Raw genomic sequence first — 21,933 nt, 5'->3', positions numbered from 1 at the left:
ATAGCGTAGTACCGGCTAGCGGGTACTTTTCCCCAGTTTTTCCAGCCCCATAAAATCGTGGTTCTAGGGCCAGGGACAACGAGGCTGAGTATGCTAAACTAGAGAGGGAATCGCTAGCAAGGGTGGTACATGCATACATATCTAGTAATCAAAATCATTGTATCTACTAAGTAGGCCTACATTGGGGTTGTATTGTTTGCCTTTTTAGAAAACATTATTTGGGCAGTACATGATATACACAATTGTATTGTTTGCCTGTAGTTGGCCTTTTAATTAATAAAATATTTGAATTTGAAGTTTTGTAGATAGGGATCTTTTGGAATTATCTAGTCTTTGTAATTGTCCGGCGACGTTTCTCAGACTCTCCAGACTGCTTTAATTCTCTAGCTTAAATCAGTAAATGTTCTAAAATGTTTGCTGGGGCCCTGACAATACATTAGCAGACAGGAATGTCAGTATTGCCATCATTTAGACGAGTCCGAACTCAAATACTCCGCCATGTTTTCGTGTGTTTACAAAGTGAACGCATGGATGACGTCACGACCATCAAGTGACTATTGAAAATGGCCAAAATGGCAGCTGCCTGACGGAATATACAGGTTTGGATAAAAAAGAGCTATAAAATCATTATTTACTGGGGAATATCGCTGATTTCTTCAGGGTATGGTTTAAACATAATGTTTCACTAAATACTGAAGTTTTGATTAATTATCTAATGAGTGGAGCATTCCTTTAATGGCTTTAGAGGCTGAATCATCATCATAGTACGCTTTATTTGGTCTCAGTTGGAAGAAATAATCCTACAGTAGCTCACAGTGGGGTGATTCTTACTGGAGGTGGATATGTGTTATTTACAAGCGAGTCGGTTATTTTCCCCCTAAGGTTGCTGAAACTCAGAAATTGTGCAGGATTTATGTCTGGTCGATCTTGCAGCCAGTTGCAAGGACAAGGAATAGCTGCTGTTCTGAGAGAAGTTTCCATTTTAAAAAGGGAGAGAAGCTTTTTCACTATAGAGCTAACATTTATCTAGTGGAGACTTCTTTCAGTCCAATGTGAGTTTTAAAGAGTATTCCACAGCGCTCTCCCCCTGTGCTGCTGATTGAATGGTCGTATTGATAAAGAAAGTGACTTTGTGTGTATGTGTGTATGTGTGTGAGTGTGGGTTGGACACTGGGACCTGTGGGAACACGTGGAGTCTGACCAGAAAATGGATTGCATTGAGAGTAAGAAATGGGAGTTCGACCCTCCGGGAATCTCTGGCTGGCTGCTGTCCTCTGATCACACTTTAAATATTTATTACATTTTCACACAGACAGCGCCTGTGTAGAGAGATGGAGAGAGAGAGGGACTTTGCCCTGAGCTGTGTGGCACACATGAAGAAGACAGAACTGAACTGCGCCCCATGCTAAGCTTTGAAACAGGACCCTGGGGTTACTGCCATCTGCAGCCTGGCATCAAGAGGACTCACAGATCATGTTGTGATATACCATCAGGTGCACGGTCACTGAAGACATTTCCCACCATCTTATGTGTAAGTTATACTGTTCTCCATTTAAAATATATCATATTTGGTGCTACTCACCAGATCCTAAGACTTAAACAGGGATTATCGTTTAATGCAGAGTCTGCCAAAACACTTGACTACTTTGTGTAGCTTTTGAATGTCTGTGAAAAATAATAACCACCTAAAACTATAAATATGCATAACCGTTAGTAACAAACAGATTAAATATTTAGCTAGCTTCAATGGTGAAAAAGTCATAAGTAATTTATATAGCTGAACAGGTTACTAAAGTATCTTTTAGCTAACAACAGGTGACAGTAAAGCTAGCTGACAGAAGAAAAACGACCTTAAAATATTCATTGGTGTAGAATACTATCTAAGTAAGAATCCAATAAAAAGAACATTTGGAACAAAAAGTGGTATTGAAGAAATGTTACATTTATACGACTTGGCTGTGGGGAACATCAGACAGTAACACTCTGGATCTCATTGGTCTACGGGACACAGTGTGTCTGCCTCTCAGGCGTCCTGTTCGTCAGAATAGAGACTATTGGGACTTTAAACACTTTTCCTTGTTTTTCACTAATTAGATCTTCAGCATTTTCGGGCAGTCGATTTCCTTAAACACTTCCTAGTGTAATTTTGAGTTTACCTTTTAAGTTTGGCTCTTGGGCATTGGCAAGCGATTTCCCGTGCTCAGGATGTTCATCGTTTGTGTAAAATGTGCATTATCCTCTCTAAGACGTATTAAGGGCTTATTTCGGTAAGACACTCAGGCTCTTTAAATCAGAACCCGGCCTGCTTGCAAGCGTAGTCCACCATCTTTATTCTATGAAGTGCACACCACAGCCAAGAGGGTTTTGGCCGAGGCTGCAGAGTTTTTCTGCTCCATTATTCTAATTGCCTTTAACTTGTAATCAATATTTACGACACAGACAACCGAAAGGCTTGAAGGACTAAGCATTTCTTCCTTTTCTCTGGCCTCTGATTTGATTAAGAAAGACTGCAGGCAGACTGATAGTGCGCTTACTGGTTATATTTTAGGACAAAATGGTGATTTGTATCCAAAGGATCACTGTGATAACTCTTGACCTCCCACTATTCTTGTGTCTTCAGAAAGATGCATGTCTCATAGTGAATTGAACAATCTGCCCAATACGATCGCCCTTTGTCATGTATTGTTTGTGAAATACGAAAGACAACTGAAGAATGAATAAAAAGGTCACAAGGAAAGGTGAAATGGAGGCGAGGACGCATTGACAAAGATGAGAGTGCAGAAGAACTCAGGTAAATGGGAGGAGGAAGAAGAGGAAAAAGGGCCGGTGGAGGAGGAGAAACAGTGAGAAATCAAGTCTCCAGAGAGTGAAAGGCCAACAGCCCACGCTGTGATTCCATCTGGCCTCCTCGCCCAGCATGTCTGTGTTTCAGCGAGGGGAAGCGCGCCAGAGCGAGAAATGACCCTGTATATGTGTTTGTGTATGTTAGTATTTTTGTGTGAGTACATGCCTGCTAGTCTGTGTTTGCTTGCTAGTTCACACATGCATGGCTACAGTGTGTGTGTGTGTGTGTGTGTGTGTGTGTGTGTGTGTGTGTGTGTGTGTGTGTGTGTGTGTGTGTGTGTGTGTGTGTGTGTGTGTGTGTGTGTGTGTGTGTGTGTGTGTGTGTGTGTGTGTGTGTGTGTGTGTGTGTGTGTGTGTGTGTGTGTGTGTGTGTGTCTGATGTCAATATACAGTTTGAGGATGGAAGTGTACACTGCCCCTCGGCGCTACAGTGCGTCTCATTGTCTGACCTGAATAAGGCTGAAATAAGTCGATGGGGACACATCTGTGATACTGACGGTACAGGCTGCTAAAGACACCCGGGGGTACTAAGCAAATGGGAGAAAAACGTCATCTTATAAATATTCATCATTTCGTTTTTTTGCAGAGTTCTTGAAGACCTATACCAAAGGTCTGTACTAATGTTTCCAACTTTGCAGATTCCATTGTAAAAGCACAGAATATGCTATTGTCACAATCATTTTTGAGAATAGAGACAGTTAACTTTCCTTTTAATTGAAAAAATGTGTTCATTTGAATTCTGAGAAAAAGAAAACACAGTTCTCAACGCTGTATTGCCCTCACAGAGAAATGTTAACCCATTGCAGTCATTTTATATTAACTTTACCTTTAATATTTATTCAGCTGCCTCTTACTTTTCTATCTGTCAAAGTGTACAGTATATATTTTACATGTAAAACCTGTGTAAACAAATCTGTGTTTTTGTTGGAACACCATTTCTGTATGTGCGATGTATTGCTATCATCTCCCTAATTAAACCTCAGCTTAGGAAGGTCATGTTTGTAATGTTCTGCTATCAATGCACACAGAGATGAGTTGTTTTAGGTTTGTGTTGATATATTTAGAAATAACCCATTGAGAGTTTACTATGATGTACATAGGTTTTTTCAGTACAAAATAATGGAGCTATTGAGCTTTACTACAAGTAAACATCCAACATCCTGTTTCATATTGAAATGTTATTCAGTATTCCATGCGAGCATACACCCAGCACAATGTAGCCTCAGTTACCCTGAACAATCCTGGGAACACTTACTATCCACCCATTTTATGTAAAAAAGGGGTGGCGAAGTCGATAGGGACTCGGCTTGGCAACTGGAAGGTCACCAGTTCAAGTCCCGGCAAGACCGAGTGCTACCGAGGTGTCCCTGAGTAAGGCACCGTTCCTCACACTGCTCCCCGGGCGCCGTTCAAAATGGCAGCACACTGCTCCTAACACTAGGATGTGTCAAATGCAGAGAAACAATTTCCCCACGAGGGATTAATAAAAGTCCATCTTTTTTTAGCTAAAATAGCTTACAGTAAACCGGCGGCCTGGAAAGGATCTCTTGCCTTATACAGTGCCCTTTTGACCTAGTTCAGCTCACTAAAGATCCACACTTTACAGTATAGTGCTGAAAACAGTGATAGAAACAAATGCAAGCCTAGCATCATAATCCCCTCTGCTTCAATAACAAATGGTGATGAAACAAACAGCTTTTCCAATCCCTCAAAATCCTCCCGTCTACACTCCCGAGCACTGTCTTGTCCCTGAACATCCCCTGACCCACTTCTGGCTCTCGTTGGAGACCGTTAACCAGATCTTGCATAACAGGCAGTCTGATCAACAGTCTGAAGGAGTCACCAACTACAGCTGTAAATAGAAATGTGACCAGAAACATAACAAGAGAGAGAGAAAAGAGTTTATTGACTGAGTATTCAGTATTAAATAAGAGAAATTGAAGCCATTTGTGCGGGGTCATTTAGTGATGTAATCTTAGCCTCTTATTTGAAAGAAATCCACAAAATTAGCAGATTGAGATTTTTGTCTGATTTAAATAGAAATAATATTTATAATTGTATGTATTTAAATAGGGCCACCGCTCTGTCTGTTTTTGTTTAAAATAATGGTATCTCATTTATGGTTTTCTATTATTATTATTATTATTATTATTATTATTATTAGTTTACAGCATTCCACTATAGTACTTCAAAACTGTATTCTTCCCCTTAAACTTATTTCAGCCAATACTTTGGCTCTCCATAACTTCAGCTTATTTTCAGCTACAGAAACCATTCAAATATTAAACTATTCAGCCTCTTCAGGAATCGATGGGAAACCTTCAACTTTTTCAAAAATATTTCATACTATTTGAAATATTCAGCTTTTTAAACTATTTTTTTAACATTGAAGTCAATGGGAGATGCCTTCAAATCCTGTTTTCCTACACTTTGCGCCAAATGCATCTCCTTCCACATAATTTCAGCCAGACCCTTCATTTACTTTTGATATCTTTTAAACATTCTGAGATATTGAATTTAGTTTGGAGCTTAGAGAGGCATTTTTCAGATTTTTACATTAGAGTGGATGGAGCAGCTCGTTAACTCTAGAGTGCTTTGATCTCAAAACAGAGTGCAGGACAGCTCAAAATTCTCCCCCAAAAATGTTTTAAACTTGCCATACTTCCCAAACCCTACACTCCTCAGACATATTTTTTCATGGAAAACGTAGGAAAACCTCTCCAAGGTTGGAAAATAAAAATAAAATAAGAAAAAATATTAGACAAAATGCCTCTTGAGGGCATGAAGTGACAAAAACGTTCAACATTCCTCCATTGAAGCCCATTGTAATTTCAGGCAGATATTTCCTCACGGTAGCAGCCGCACACCTTTAGTTAAACTGCCAAAAAGGCCACATTATTAACCCGAAACTACACAAAAATTACACTTCAGATACTCAACTTCGTTGACATGCTTCACGTTTTGAAATTTCACAGATATCTGTTACGGTTCTTCCACAAAACGTTCACATGTAAGAGGTTTATCTCTCATTCAGAACAATGGAAACCTGTGATCTCTACAGAGCTCGTTAGCTCAACTATAAACACCTGTGCAATGGAACATGATGATGTCATCACTCCAACTGACATACAGCAGACTTCAACAGTCCAGCTGTGAAGACATCTTCGGGACTGTTTTGAGATTTCTTCAAATGCCGTTGCCATGGCAACACAATGCTCGCCTTGAAACACGGTTTTCTCATAACTTCAGTGAAAATACTCCAAACAGCCCAGAACTTCACAGGTTTGATAACGATGCAGCCATAAATGCATCTAAGCGTAGTATGGGGTGTCATCAAATGTCGTTGCCATGGCGACAGACCACTCGCCATGAAACACGATGAGGCTGTAAATCCAATCGACACTGTCCAATCGTCCCCCAATCTTCACTTGTATATCACCGGTCCATGCCTCAACAGCTCTACGACAAATCTGAGATCTCACCATATACCGTTTCCATCCCTCGCCATAAAATATGATGTCACTATAACTCCTATGCAAATGTTCAAAGAGTGCTCAAACTTCACATGTGTGCTAACAGTCCAGCTGTGAAGACATCTCCAGGACAGTTTTGAGATTTCTTCAAATGCCGTTGCCATGGCAACACAATGCTCACCATGAAACACGGTTTTCTCATAACTTCAGTGAAAATACTCGAAATGGCCCAAAACTTCACAGGTTTGGTAACAATGCAGCCATCAACACATCTGAGAGTATTATGGGATGTCATCAAATGCCGTTGCCATGGCGACAGATCATTCACCATCAAGTTAGTTCAAAAGTTTACAGTCAAAATATTCTGCTGCTTTCCCAAGCCTTTTTTCTTTCTTTTCTCATCTTAATACAAATTCATTCACTACTACTTACATCTGATATGTAACTCCTTCAGCCTATTTGCAGCTGCAGAAACCATTCAACTATTACATTATTCAGCTATTTCAGGACATCAAGGCTATACATGTTGTTGTTTATACCTTTTTTTAAACCTTTTCTTTGAAATATTAAGCTTTTTCGGCATTTTTTTAGCTAAAAGCAGCTACCATTCAGCTAATAACATATTCAGATTTTTCTGCATTTTCAGCTAAATTCAGCCATAAATGTTCACAGTTTACAGCATTTGCACGCATTTTCTGCAGGAAATGCATTTTCTAGTTTTCTATTGAGTTTATAAGTTCAAAATGATAATATAAAAATCTGCCAAGTTAAATATTTATTAAAACGTTCATGTATGAACTTATTTCACGTACACTTAAATTGCACTTTTTGAAAAATCTTAAACCTAAATCAAATGTATTTGGGTTGCAGTTGCATCCATCACTATGTAACATGAGTCTGTTAGAACTTATGGTATGACACTAGGGATGCCAAAAAATAAGTGTTGCACATTTTTACCCAGCAGCATGAAGCAGTCATTTTCTCTCGTGACTCCAAAAAGGGTCAGTAACAATATGGCTCAATGTGATGAATTAGTTAGTAAACACTAAAATAGGTTTCAAAGATGCTGCCAACAACATATTGGCAGATAAATATGATGACAATTAAAAGCCCGCGTTTTCATCAGCCTCTTCTAAAAGGTCCTCCAAACCGCTCACCCTTCACCTTTACCGAGGTTATTGGCAAAGAACAGACACAGCAGAACTTCCTGTAGAGAGTCACGGACATATACAGGAAGATACATATAGAAAAGGGAAAGAATGCAAAGACATATATTTGTATCTACTTTGCTTTTGAGATCATTCATAGTAACATAAAGTATATGTAATACAAACTTCTGATTTCATTTCAAACCAAAGAGCTTCAGTGTGCTAATTTGCACAGTCAAACCAGATGCCGGCGGAAAGATATTTTATTTTGCCTTGTGGATCCAGACAGGGTGCCTTTTTACTGGGCTGCAGTAAAGAACGCCAGCCTCCCCCAGCTATTCATTACCTTAAGTGTGTCTGCAGCAGACAGTGAGCAGGGAGCGTTCAGAGGCATGATGGGAAAGACTGCTGAAATGAGCATTTCAAAAAGGGAAGATCTGACAGGACGCAGTTAATAATGAGAGGATCGTCTGATTAGGATGGCTGACATTAGCTTATTCATGTCCAAATACAAGGTTTTTTATTCTAAAAAGGTAATCTATAACTTGGCCCCCATTTAAGAGTCTGATGCTGTCTCAAATGTACTTCCAGGGGCAGAAATGTACAGAACTTGGCAATACTTTTTGTTAACTCATAAGATGTGATAGTTGTAGCTATACGTTGTTTACAGCAGCTGGATTATCGTGATAGCACAAGATAATGCATCCTCTCACATTTCACAAAAATCTGGCTTGTCATGCTTCAAGTTGTGCGGTATGTGACAGGGACACAGAGATGTATAAACAAAAAAGGCGGGTTTCATAAAAGCTAGGGTAGACGCTGCAATAGCCATGTCGTGCTTTTCCAGTTATTACCCTGCATGTAAACGGTCTGCAGAGTCACAAACCCTCAAAGTACACCCAGTAGCGAGTAAAACTCTAACACAGAAAAGACCTGTCTGTGCTGCCCCAGAACGCCTGGAGATTTTTCTTTTTACATTTTTTTTTCTTCCTGAGTGTGGTGACCAAACCATGCCCAGGGCCGCCACACACACACACACACACACACACACACACACACACACACACACACACACACACACACACACACACACACACACACACACACACACACACACACACACACACACACACACCACACACACACACACACACACACACACACACACACACACACACACACACACACACACACACACACACACACACACACACACACACACACACACACACACACACACACACACACACACACACACACACACACACACACACACACACACACACACACACACACACACACACACACACACACACACACACACACACACACACACACACACACACACACACACACACACACACACACACACACACACACACACACACACACACACACACACACACACACAGCCAGGGTGTGCTCAGGCTGAGTTCCGCGGTGTCTCGCAGACCCCACGCAGCAACCAGGCAACGACACCAGTAATACAGCTCACACTGTCCGCTCCTCGAGGCTCAAAGGGCGGAGCAGCGAGCCCCGCAACATCCCGCCAACACGGCACCCAGACCCCACAGGATCTCATCTGTGCAGCATTCTCATCTGTTTGTCATTACTGGTGTCATTTTCTGGTTGCTAACAAACGCCATTGTAACACATCAGAGCACAGTGGGCTCATAGGGAGGGGGAGGGGGGGGCAGGAGCTCCAACAAGCCGTTTAGGACGGAGAGTGAATACACATATTATACAGAGATGCTGTATGAGAAACCAATGTGAGTTTGGAACATTGAACAATGTAAATCTATTCTAGTAGACCTCAACAATGGAATTATGATCAGTAGAAATGGCCATGACGTGGGACCTTTAATTTGATCACAACTTAAAAGTATATCTTCATTGAAAAAAGGGCAAAGAACTTAACTGAAGGCCTTTCCAGATGGAAAATATGATTTTGCTCTTCGCTCAACTGGCTTCGCGTTTGATTGACAGATGGCTCATGCTATCACATGCTAAGTATTTTTTTTTAATTGCCTGCTTTGTCCAATCAGTTTTCAGAGACGACCTCTCCGATAGTTCTGTCACAAACATCATGTGCGTGAGGTAATGTTGTAACTGCTTATTATTGAAATTAAAAATAATTTTGTTTCCTGTGCTGGGAATGATTAGGAAAGGTTTCAGCCTCACCTGCAATTTGCACCTTGATGACTGTAATGAGCCGGGAAGAGGAAGAGGCTGATTGAACTAATCCTGTACCTGACTTCCTTCTTCTCCTACTGATTATACAGTAATGCTAAATGGCTGATATTGCTTAAGTGAGACAGGAGGAGGAATTTTGCTCCGTCTGCGAGTTTGTGTGGTCAATTTACTCATCAAGAAAACCTCCTAGTTTGTCATAAGGTAAAAGTAACAAAACAGATCATTTGTGTGCAGGTTATATGACCCAAGTTCAAATTAAAATAGCTCTCAGATGTATTTTCAACTTTTGTAACCAAATCACGCGAGTGGACTATGTTTTACTACTTGGAAATGTAGTGCAAGTGTGCGCATACAAAATATTCCCTCAAAGCCAACACCTGCAGCAGCGATGCAGCAAACCGAGACACTTGTGATTTATCTGCGTCATCAAAATGAATTGTTACTCAGCCACATGAAGCTAATCAATCTTAGTTTGTACAACTCAGGAAAATAAATGTTTCCCTGCCAAGGTAACCTTTTTTCTCTAAGAGTGGTGTAAAATCTAATAGAAATCTGGAAGATCACACAGTCTAGACTGCAGGATAGATACTCAAAAAGTATTCTTCATTTTGAATGGGAGTCTTTCAGGCAATAAGTATCCTACCATTCATGTAAAGATAGAGCACGACCTACAGCTTACTTTAATTGGTTTTCATGTGATGTTTGCTGGCAGTTTGTGGATGTATCATTTTGTTTAGTTGCTTGTAAATTATCATAGTTGTTGGCGAGCAAAAATGTATAAATAGACATCTTGGTCTAGAAGTGAAATAAAAGCAACTATTGTTGAGTTTATATCAATCAGTGTGCAACTACCTTCCAATCAAACCAAACAAAGAGACCATTTGCGAACACAATACAAAGACGCAGATAAAAGGTTGCTTTTTGGGTCAAAATTAAATAAGTCTTTTCTCTGGAACGCCCGATTTTTTATTTCCATTATGGTCCAAAGGGTTAAGGAAATGAAATTACAATAGTGCATTTGAAACAGCAATGTCTGCTTCATGTCTTTTCTCTTTTTCTTTCAAAGAGTCGCTCACGCCTGAGGCACTGCGAAGCCAAGACAATCCCCTCAGACAAAAAGAGCTCCTTATCTCTCGCTCTCTATAATAATGGAAATCCAATACATTGTATTACTCATAAAAATTCTAATTAATGCCGGGTTTATAAAATGAGGCCAATCAGTCAAAATGATGTACAGTGCATGCAGTGTTCGCTGTGGAGCAGAACGAGGACTCTGACATGACAAAATGTAATGTCTCCTTCCTGAGTCGGAGGGGCTCTGAAGACATGCCAGACTTCTGTATGGAGAACAGCCTGACGCTGCATCTCAGTCTCTTTCCGCTTCACTTCACTCACTTTGCAGATGAGGTTGGCAACGGCGGACCGCTCCGTATTTCAGACTAATTTATGACCTCTGCAGAGGAGGGTGCATTAGGAAGATCAGCCTCGTCAACCTCCGCCATGCTGCAACAAGCCACCATGAGAAAGCAAAAGAACAGACCGCTGATACAGTGTGTGTGTGTGTGTGTGTGTGTGTGTGTGTGTGTGTGTGTGTGTGTGTGTGTGTGTGTGTGTGTGTGTGTGTGTGTGTGTGTGTGTGTGTGTGTGTGTGTGTGTGTAATTAAGATGAAGTATATTAAATTGCTTCACGTCTCCTGTATGCGGTTATTTAATCTTTTCATGCAACAGTGCTGGAATCACTCAAAGTGTGTTTCTGCTCAAAACACAAAGCATGAACTTGACAAATTATGATGACATTTGAGGCAGTAAGATATTTTTTAGAAATGTTTTAGGGTTTTATATGGTAAAACATTTACATATTTTACTATCTAACAAAAAATAACAAATTGTTGACAATCTTCTTTAGGTTTTGTTTTCATGATGATCTGCTTGACTTGTTAATACATCCATATTCACCCATGGACTTTCTGTGCAATATAACAATGTTTTCCCGCCTTAAGCAACAGTTGCTGACATTTTTCTGATGTGACGGATATCATTTACATAGCCACTGGAGGCATTTAGTCGAAATAAAGAACGTTTTAAGCTTTGCAATAGAAGTTCAGCAGTCCTTTTAACATGCTCAAGCTAAAGCTGCGTCACCAATTTCCCCCTTTCTTCACAGAAACATTGATGTTTTGAAACTCAAAGCAATTCAAAATGAAGTTATGCTGCTAAATTTTATTTAACCCTACACAGATTATCTTTGTCCAATTTTTTGGTTCATTCAATTTGGTATTGCTGTCCTATAAAGCTGTGGGATTCAAAAGAGAACTCAACTGACCTTTGTAAAATAGGAGACAACAATACAGTAACTTCAACTATATTTTGTCTGAATTGTATTCATAGCTTCCTAGGCATACATTCCTTTGTGCAGCTCCCCCCCCCCCCCACCACCAGAGGAGGGGAGGGTAGATGTAAAGCCAACAGGACGCCGCCGCCGCTTTGCCTCTAGCACTGACCTCCTCCGATGACAACCATATGCTCCATTATTAAATATGTATGGCTGTGGAAAGAGCCCGACATGTAAAAGTCAATATGTTCCCAACATCTTAAAGGTGCGGTGACGACTGCCATATGGTTTAATGTTGAGCTGCATATTTACATACTTAGGCCTATAATGCGTGTGAGCTTATTAGTTTTCACTTTGATCAATTATTAGCATACAAATCAACAATATTACTATGGCTGTTGGGCCACTGCTTACTGACTCTTTCCTTGTGGGCGGATGTTATGTGTCCTTTTGCTTTGCTTTTAAAGAGTTGATCAAATTCTTTCAAGGTCAAGGAAACACGCCCTATTATTTAAGTGGGAAACACATGGTAGAAAAAAAACAGAAAATGGAGAGCAAGAGAAGGGATTGCAATCCAGAAAGATCAACAAGTGTTTCTAGTTGAACAGATGTGAAGTGCTTCATGATGACAACAGGAGGTGGATCTACAGATTTATCTTCATATCGTCATGTGCACCATCTCAGTAATCTCTAGAAACAGATTGACGGGACAAGATTATGGTAAGAGGAGCATTCTGGTTTGCATTTGTAGTCTGTTTAGTATTGACCTATATCATGTTAGGTGCAAAATCATTGGGCAAAATCCAATTTCTGAATACAAATGCTAATTGTCGGCTACCGATTTGGCTGGAAATGAGCTTAAAGCTAGCATGTACTGTTTCGAGTCTTGAGTGCTGCTTGCAAGATGGCCATCACCAGAATGTGGTTAAAACCAGGAAAACCTACTTTGGATGAGTGGATTGACATTGTGTATGATATTTTTAAGATGGAAAGGATAACCCTTGCTTTGAGACTGCAACAGGGAATCTTTTTGTAAGATGAGAAAAATGGATAATATATGTTACACCAATACGACCATCATTTGTCTAGAAGGGACTTTTATATATTTTTGTTTTTAGTATTTCTTATTTCTATGCCCCCCTTGTTTGAATAAGTTGCAGGTACACCCCATAACCCTGTTCGTGTTTATGTTCTTTCTATATGTTATAGCATGTTTGACGGTCAGTGAGGCCTGCATCTGTATTATCCCCAAATATGTACGTTTGATTTGTGATTTTACTGTTAACTACAGAAGGCTTACAGAGAATATTGTATTATCTATGACTGTAAAAAAAATGTGAAAAGCTGAATAAAAAGAGAATTTCAAAAAAAATAAAAGCTAGCATGTAAAGGATCTGGTCGTAGATGTAGCATATGTTTGAGAATATGTTATGTGTGGCACTATGTGTGGGAAGTTAACCCAGTTCTATTTTAACATGCAGAGGCATTGTGTTTTTTTTACATTTGTTTTCCATATCAAAGAAAACATTCATATCCACACGTTTGTCTTGACACTCCGGGACCTTTTCATTTTTGCAGAATATGTCTGGTGAATAAAGGATTCGAGACTATACTCCTTATCTTATCACAGTGACTTCATGCTCTGTGACATCATGCTGCTGTGATGCACCTTTACTTCTCAGGTTACAATAGTTTTCAGATCGAGTATCATGTAATTAACTCAAGGGCCAAACGGGCACATCAGAGGGGCGGTCATCCAATAGAAAGTCACAGATGATATCAGTCTGAGTAGCATGAATCCATACGGCCTCCACCCACAGTAACATGAGTTCACAGCCAGGAGAGCGCTTACAGTCAAACACATGTGTTGATGAGGAACTTTAAATGTCAAGTGAGTCACGCCTTCTACCAGTCCTCTTGTAATGCCACGTAATTAGCACATTATCAAGCCATAGTAAAAACAACCTTATAGAAGCTGATAAAGAGAGAGAAAGTTCATTTAAAATGAGCAACTAATACAGGGAAACATGCAGCCATTGAATCAGGGTGACATTTAGCGTCTCCAAAGCACTTCTCGGGGAAAAGAAAACACAGTGACGTCAGAGGGCACTGCGTGTGAGTGTGAAATCAGCGGCAAGCAAAGAAAAACAGAAACGGTAGGAGAGATGTTCCAAGAAGATCTGAGACAAACACCGCCTTAGAATTTCAAGTACAAAAATATGCCAAGACAGAGAATAACATACTATGAAGATTGTGGGAAATACGTAGAAAGAATGTGAGGACTTGTTTCCTTTAGGCGATCAATAAACTGCTTCTACTGTACGCAAGACTGTGATTCCCCAGATAGTTGTTGCAGAAACTTTACAGAAAGACAGGAATTACTTTGAGAACTGAACATATCCTTGAAGCCACATGTCTACTCGCTGAGGGATGGAGGAACGCGGAGAGGTGAAGGTCGCCTTTTTGCCACATATTTAAAGCGGCGATGCAATGAGTCTGACCTTTCAGCACAACTTCCGCCCAAATACCAAAACACTTATGTTAACCACGGTGACACTGGGACCCCGCTGCCTTTCTTTTACCTTAATAAAATGCATTAAAGCTGATGTGCATGCAATCACATTAACCTCACACACACAGAACACACACTGCATACACAAACTAACACAGTACGTACATAATAACTCTATATGTGCTTCCTAGTGAGCCTTTCAAGACTTACTGCTGGTTTGCACTGTTGTGTATTCTGGTGCAGTACCATTGACTATTATCTAATGCATTTAAAGATACATTTTATGCCAGGACATCTGCAAATCTGCATTAAGAGAATTGGAAACATGACATTTTGACCTCCAGTATATGGAGCCATGATCGCTGTTGATTGGTTAGCTTGGGTCACATGGGTATGGGTGGCACTCATTATAATCCTGTTCACCTGTGTGAATCATCAAACAGCGCATGGATTAAGGATCTACTGGATGAGAATGGAGATATGGAAATAATTCACTGAGGTAAAAGCACTGGCTGTTAATAGAGACTGCAGTTTGGAAGCCGCATTCAACGCGGATCACAGCCAGGTAAGCCTTACCGCTGCATGTGCACCTATTCACAGCTGTGTATCTCTGTATAACTCCGCCCTGCCGCATGGACGTCAATGGACCATCGCGCTGCTCTGTTGATGTGGAAATGTGATGCTTTGGAGGAATTGTCTTCCGATCTTTGAGTGTGTTGCAATCAAACGAATGCACTGAGGAAGCTTGAATAATCTAACGGAGAAAATGAGTCAAATAAATGTTGACATTGAAGGTGTTGAAATGGACTATGGGAAAGGAGAACGCACACTCACTGCGAAGGCATCGGTAAATAACATCGAAAAACTTCAACGGGGACGTAAAACCAGTGTGAACAAAATAAAAGCACTCATACCAGAAATAAAAGGAACACACAAAGAGAAGATAGGCTTCTTGATGGAAAAAGGTGTCTGTTTCGGCTGTTTGTGCGTGGGGCACATGTGGCTTCAAACATCCAACCATACTTCACATCCCTTCCAATGAAACGAGACACAATGCTGCTCAAGCCAAGAATACATCAGAGCTATCAGTGGACAGCGCACTGGTTTCAAGTGGCCTTACAGGGGCTGGTGATTGTCACCACCTATGCTTTCTTGGACCCAGGAAGTACAGCAGTGTTTTGTACAGAGGATCTGATGCACGAGCTCGGCCTAACTGGAAAGAAGGCGCAGATTAGTTTACGAACCATGGGCCAAGAAAGGGTCGTAAATAGCCATATTGTGTTCGGACTAGAAGTGGCTGGCTTAAAAAAATGACAATTTCTTTGAACTGCATGCCTGCCAGCAGTGGGAACATTCCTAGACAAGCGGACCTACAGAGATGGCCTCGTCTGAAAAATGTTAATTTGCCTGAAATAAATGCAGGGATTGGACTGTTGATAGGAACCAATGTTGCTAAGGCCTTGGAACCATTGGAAGTCATACGCAGTGTGGATGACGGACCCTATGCAAGCAGGACAGTCCTGGGCTGGACAGTGAATGGACCACTAGAAGGAGTGAGTGGGAATGCAATGGACTTTGACAAACCAGAAGTATCTGTGAACAGAATCTCAGTTGTGAATTTGGATGGACCTTGGCAACAGCAGTTCAGCGCAGACTTCCCTGAATGCAGATTGGAGGAACAAGCTGGAATGTCAAGAGAGGATATCAAGTTTAAGAAGTTTGCAAAGAGAGTGTTTTTTCAGCAAGAGTCGAAGAGGAAGTGTAAAAAGAAAAATTTTAAAGATGAGAAGAAGCCTCATCTCAAATCCCAACAAAAGCCCCCTCCTTCAATGGCTGCTCAGAAAGGCCCCCGCTGCAAACAAAGAAATGGAGAACAGGATTAAGTGGACCAACGTGCTCTACAAGGCCGAAGGACTCAAAATCAAAGACAACGAGGACATGCTGAGCTCCTCGTTGAAGGAGTGGGGCGATCAAAGCGAGAATATCGTGGAGAAGATGCAGAAACGGCAGGAAGAGACGGAAGAACATCCGACATCGGCGACATCTTTTCCACAGACTGACAGACTTAAATGACACTAAGGATTATCTTTGACTGAGCCAAGGTGGTGGTACCTTTTGGCTTGTGACTCGTACACAGAAAAGAAGAAGAAAACTACACATACATGAACTGCAACTGCATCGACTTGATTACTAAGTTATAATTGTCACATGTCTCCCATTTGAATTGTTAGTAATTATTATGTATACTATCCTAATAATTAGAGGCTGGTGTGTAGGAGCCATGATTGCTGTTGATTGGTTGGCTTGGGTCACATGGGTATGGGTGGCACTCATTATAATCCTGTTCACCTGTGTGAGGTGTGAGTGTGTGGAAGAGAGGGTGACACGGGCCGTTGTACTTTTTTGTTGACCGCAAGACTACAATGGCTTGGATTATAACAATGTATATGTCTGATCACCGAGTTGTTTAATTAAACTCTCAGCGAGTACTTTTTTTAGCGTGTCATACAACAGCAAACAGGCCCGGCCTCAGCCTCTCAGCAACTTAGTTTGTTTCCTGCTGTCGCTACAGTATATGTATGTGACTTTATATTACATGCCTAGTACTGCAGTTGTAAACCAGTTAGTTTCAATATGATCCAGCATTTTGTTTTTGGTTGGTGGCCAATCAACAACAACAACAACAACCTATAGTAATATAGTACGCTTAAAAAAACTTTTTGGTGAGTATAATAAAGAAGACTTGTATTCAGTGCTTGCTCGGCTATCTCAAGTACATTCCGCCATATGTTGATAGTCATAGAATAGTGAAGTGACTAGAAAACAATGGCAAAGGAAATCCAACTTCAAACAGTAGTCCATTTATCGTAGAATCTTTCATGCTTTACCTTTACGTCACTCCATCCTACATGTACTTGTATTAGAGTTGTTTTACATGCTAGTTGTTGACCTGTTTTTTTATGCATAACTATAAATGGTAATAAGGATAATTGCCTGCCAAATGACGACCCAGGATCACAAAGATTGCTTGAATTGCAAACATCACAAGTGGATGCAACATAGCCAAAAGGACATGTATGTGCAGCATCAAATGATAAAGATTGTCGTTTGATTCACAACCCAAGCTTCCAACTTAGTAGAACCACTTTCTGATTTCCCCCAGCTTCAACCAAGTGTTGTGGTGATCGTCTGCTGACTCAGCACAACAGGCGCGCATGAGTCATCGGCAGAAAAAGGTCAGCTCGACTGGACATTTAGCTACAAGACGGCCTTCAACAAGAGAGCAGAGATGGAGTAGTCAATTTGGCCCTGCAGGATATTCAATTAAAAAAGTTGTCCTGCTCTCTGTAAAAAGAAAAGGCTTGCAGCTCTGGCATGATGAATCACTGATGACTGTACGACTAGAAAAGAGATATAAAGCCACACGCTGGGAATGATGAGCGGCATTCTGAATCGGTAATTCTGCTGCAATTAATATTGATTAGATTAGCTGGCAATAACCGTGCTTATCTGCTGAGGATAATGTGAGTGTGTGCATAGACAACTCTGTGGCCAAATCAAAATAAGAACAATATTTTAATAATGCATAAGAGACTATGACAGACATTCACATTGCTGTCACGCAGGAGTGAACACTTTAAAAACACAATGACGTGTTTTTATGATGTACCCCGCAGCAATTAGGTCCGTTGTCTGCACTGCTCATTTGTTTTATGGTGTTGTTTGTTTTGCGGATATGTTTATTTTATGATGTTGTTTTCTTCACTTACAGTTGGGCAAAAAAGTATTTAGTCACCCACCAATTGTGCAAGTTCTCCCACTTAAAAAGATAAGGCCTGTGGATTTGTAATGAATTAATTGGTAACTTCCTCGGTAAAATAAGTATTTGGTCACCTACAAACAAACAAGATTTCTGGCTCTCACAGACCTGTAACTTATTCTTTAAGAGCCTCCTCTGTCCTCCACTTGTTAACTGTATTAATGGCACCTGTTTGAACTCGTTATCAGTATAAAAGACACCTGTCCACAACCTCAAACAGTCACACTCCAAACTCCACTATGGCCAAGACCAAAGAGCCGTCAAAGGACACGAGAAACAAAATTATAGACCTGCACCAGGCTGGGAAGACTGCATCTGCAATAGGTAAGCAGCTTGGTGTGAAAAAATCAACTGTGGGAGCAATTATTAGAAAATGGAAGACATACAAGACCACTGATAATCTCCCTCGATCTGGGGCTCCACGCAAGATCTCAGCCCGTGGGGTCAAAATGATCACAAGAACGGTGAGCAAAAATCCCAGAACCACACGGGGGGACCTAGTCAATGACCTGCAGAGAGCTGGGACCAAAGTAACAAAGGCTACCATCAGTAACACACTACGCCGCCAGGGACTCAAATCCTGTAGTGCCAGACGTGTCCCCCTGCTTAAGCCAGTACATGTCCAGGCCCGTCTGAAGTTTGCTAGAGAGCATTTAGATGATCCAGAAGAGGATTGGGAGAATGTCATATGGTCAGATGAAACCAAAATATAACTTTTTGGTAAAAACTCAACTAGACGTGTTTGGAGGAGAAAGAGTGCTGAGTTGCATCCAAAGAACACCATACCTACTGTGAAACATGGGGGTGGGAACATCATGCTTTGTAGGGGTGTTGAAAATAATCGTTTTTACGATGCAGACGTGGACGATTCGGTCTCGATGCAGTGACGGGAGATAACCGATTATTCACGTGGTAGATTTTCCGGCAGCAGCTGAACAATAAAGATTTTTTTTAAAAAATCAAAACGTCACGGGAGCAACGTAGCATTGCATTGTGGGTTACCGAGCTACTGTAGTGCAATAATGGAGGGAGGCGAAAGCAGTGCGCAAATAATAAAAAACGCTCCTAGTGTTCTGAAAGCAGACATCTGGACCCATTATGGGTTTTATCAACGACAAGGGACAAATGAACTGGACAAGTCGCACGCTGTGTACAAAGTGTGTCACACAAAAATAAAATACCTTGGTGGAAATACCACTAACTTGAGGAACCACCTTAGCCGTTTTCACTGTGAGAAGCTAACGTCTGCCACCAAGAAAACAGCGGACCCAGGCCAGCGAAGAATTGATGAGGTGCTGTCAACTTTTCCGCCCAACTCTGAGAAAGCGAAGACAATCACCCAGTCGGTGGCAGCTTTCATAGCGAAGGACCTACGTCCTTATTCGGTCGTGGAAAACGCCGGTTTTTGCCACCTGTTAAAGACGCTGGAGCCACGGTATAAGCTCCCATCACGTAGCCACTTTACAGAAAATGTCATACCTGCACTCTACAACGGAACCAAAGCCCAAGTAATGGCGTCAATGATCCAAGCTAAAAGAGTTGCCATAACATGTGATGCCTGGACTTCTGTCGCGACGGAGTCTTATTTAACAGTAACGGCACATTACATCAGCGAGGACTGGCAGTTTTTGTCGCATGTGCTGCAAACTAGAGCTGTTTACGAGTCTCACACAGGTGCGCATGTTGCGGAGCTACTGTCTCGTGTAGTGGAAGAATGGCAGCTATCAGACAAAGATGTAGTGCTGGTGACAGACAACGCGTCCAATATGATCGTTGCAGCTGACTTAGGACAATTCCCTCATGTGAAATGCTTCGCCCATACACTGAATCTTGCGTCCCAGCGGGCGCTTAAAGTGGCCACCCTCTCCAAGCTACTTGGTCGAGTCCGACGGATTACAACATTCTTCCACCGCAGCACTACAGCGAACCACTATCTGAAAGAGAAACAGAAATGTCTGGGCCTGAAAAATCACAAGCTGATAACTGATGTTGCCACAAGGTGGAACAGTGCATACGACATGGTCGAGAGGTTCTTGGAACAACAACCTGCAATATGTGCCACCTTGCTGTCTCCAGAGGTGAGAAAAGGACAGTCAGACCTCTGCACTCTTAACGAAACAGATGTGTCAAATGCAGAGGACGCTGTGAGTGCATTAAAGCCAATGAAGAGAGCAATCCAACTGTGTCTCTCATTGCTCCAATAATTGCACAACTCCTCCAGAACATGACAGGCACCATTGGAGACTCACCGATGATCCACGCGATCAAGAATGCCATCACAACAGATCTCCTGAAGAGGTACAACCAGGGCCGGATTAACCATATGGGCAACCTGGGCAAGTGCCCAGGGGCCCTTGAGCAAAGAGGGCCCTCAGTGACAAGATTGAAAAAAAAAAAAATATATTTATTATTATTTTATTTTTTTCGGGCACAACCTCACTCATCATACATTGTTTTTAAATGACACTCACTCTTCGTTATAAATAACACAGTTTTTCTATAGGGTCAAATTAATATATTTTCTAAACCGTCTCTGTACTGTAGGTCTCACTATGTATGCGCTCAAATGTATTACTACGCGGCGGCAGTGTATAGCCGAATCACAGCCCCACCCTCACTCATGTCACATTTTGTCACGTGAGCAGAAAAAATGGATGGTGCCGGTAGCCAAACGCCCAGCGGGGCTGCGAAAAGAAAGAAAAAGAAAGAAAAAGAAGAGAGTGGCGGCTGCATTCAAAAATGTGCCAACAATAAATAGCTTTTTCAAAAAAGCAAAAAGTGACGAAATAGGCCAGCAACAACAACAAGGAACAGTGGCGGCGGTCACGGAGGATGTTGTTGAGCTAGCGAGCAATGTTAGCCTTGAACCTAGCATGCTAACGCAGCAGCGAGTAGAAGAGGAAGATAAAGATGAAGACGAGCCTGACGAGGACGTCACAGAGCAGGGTGAAGGTTCGAGTTCATCGGAAGTTCCCTGTGTCTCTCAGGACCCTGCACAATGGGGATTAATTGCAGGAAATGTCCGGGAGGAGACTTTGATGAAAGAGGTTTCATACTTTCATAATCGGGCAACGAAGTATCCAGCATCTCGGAGGGAGACCGATGCTAGCGGCCGGACACGCTCACTGACCAATGATATGCTGACCAGACAGCTTCACAATGGAGAAATCGTTCAACGCGATTGGATTATTTATTCTCCATCTACCGGAGCAATTTATTGTTTTGTCTGCAAACTTGTATCCACTCACAGCCACAGTAATGCATTTGTTCTCGGCTTTAGTGATTGGAAGCATCCCGAGAGGATAACGGATACTGATCACTTAGTTGAGCAACCACACCATTTCACTACATATTATACTTGTGTAACTCTCAATGTTTGTAACTAATAAAACTCCTCGTGTACGTGTACGTGTACAGCCAGCCAGTCATATTTTGGCATTAAGTCGGGTGCTACTCTGAGGTTTTGAGTGATATTACCTAGGTATTCCTCCTGAGCCATATACTGTCTTGGAATCTTATCCATTGTATTTTGTCTTGTGATGTTTGACTAAAAGGGCAAAAGGCTAGACCTACTTTGGTTGAACTATGTGGCTGCGTCCCTGCTTTTGACA

This window comes from Pseudochaenichthys georgianus, chromosome 20 (assembly GCF_902827115.2).
Source record: "Pseudochaenichthys georgianus chromosome 20, fPseGeo1.2, whole genome shotgun sequence".
In the NCBI taxonomy this organism is placed as follows: Eukaryota; Metazoa; Chordata; class Actinopteri; order Perciformes; family Channichthyidae; genus Pseudochaenichthys; species Pseudochaenichthys georgianus.
The sequence above is the reverse complement of the archived record's forward strand: the minus strand, read 5'-3'. Positions refer to the sequence as shown.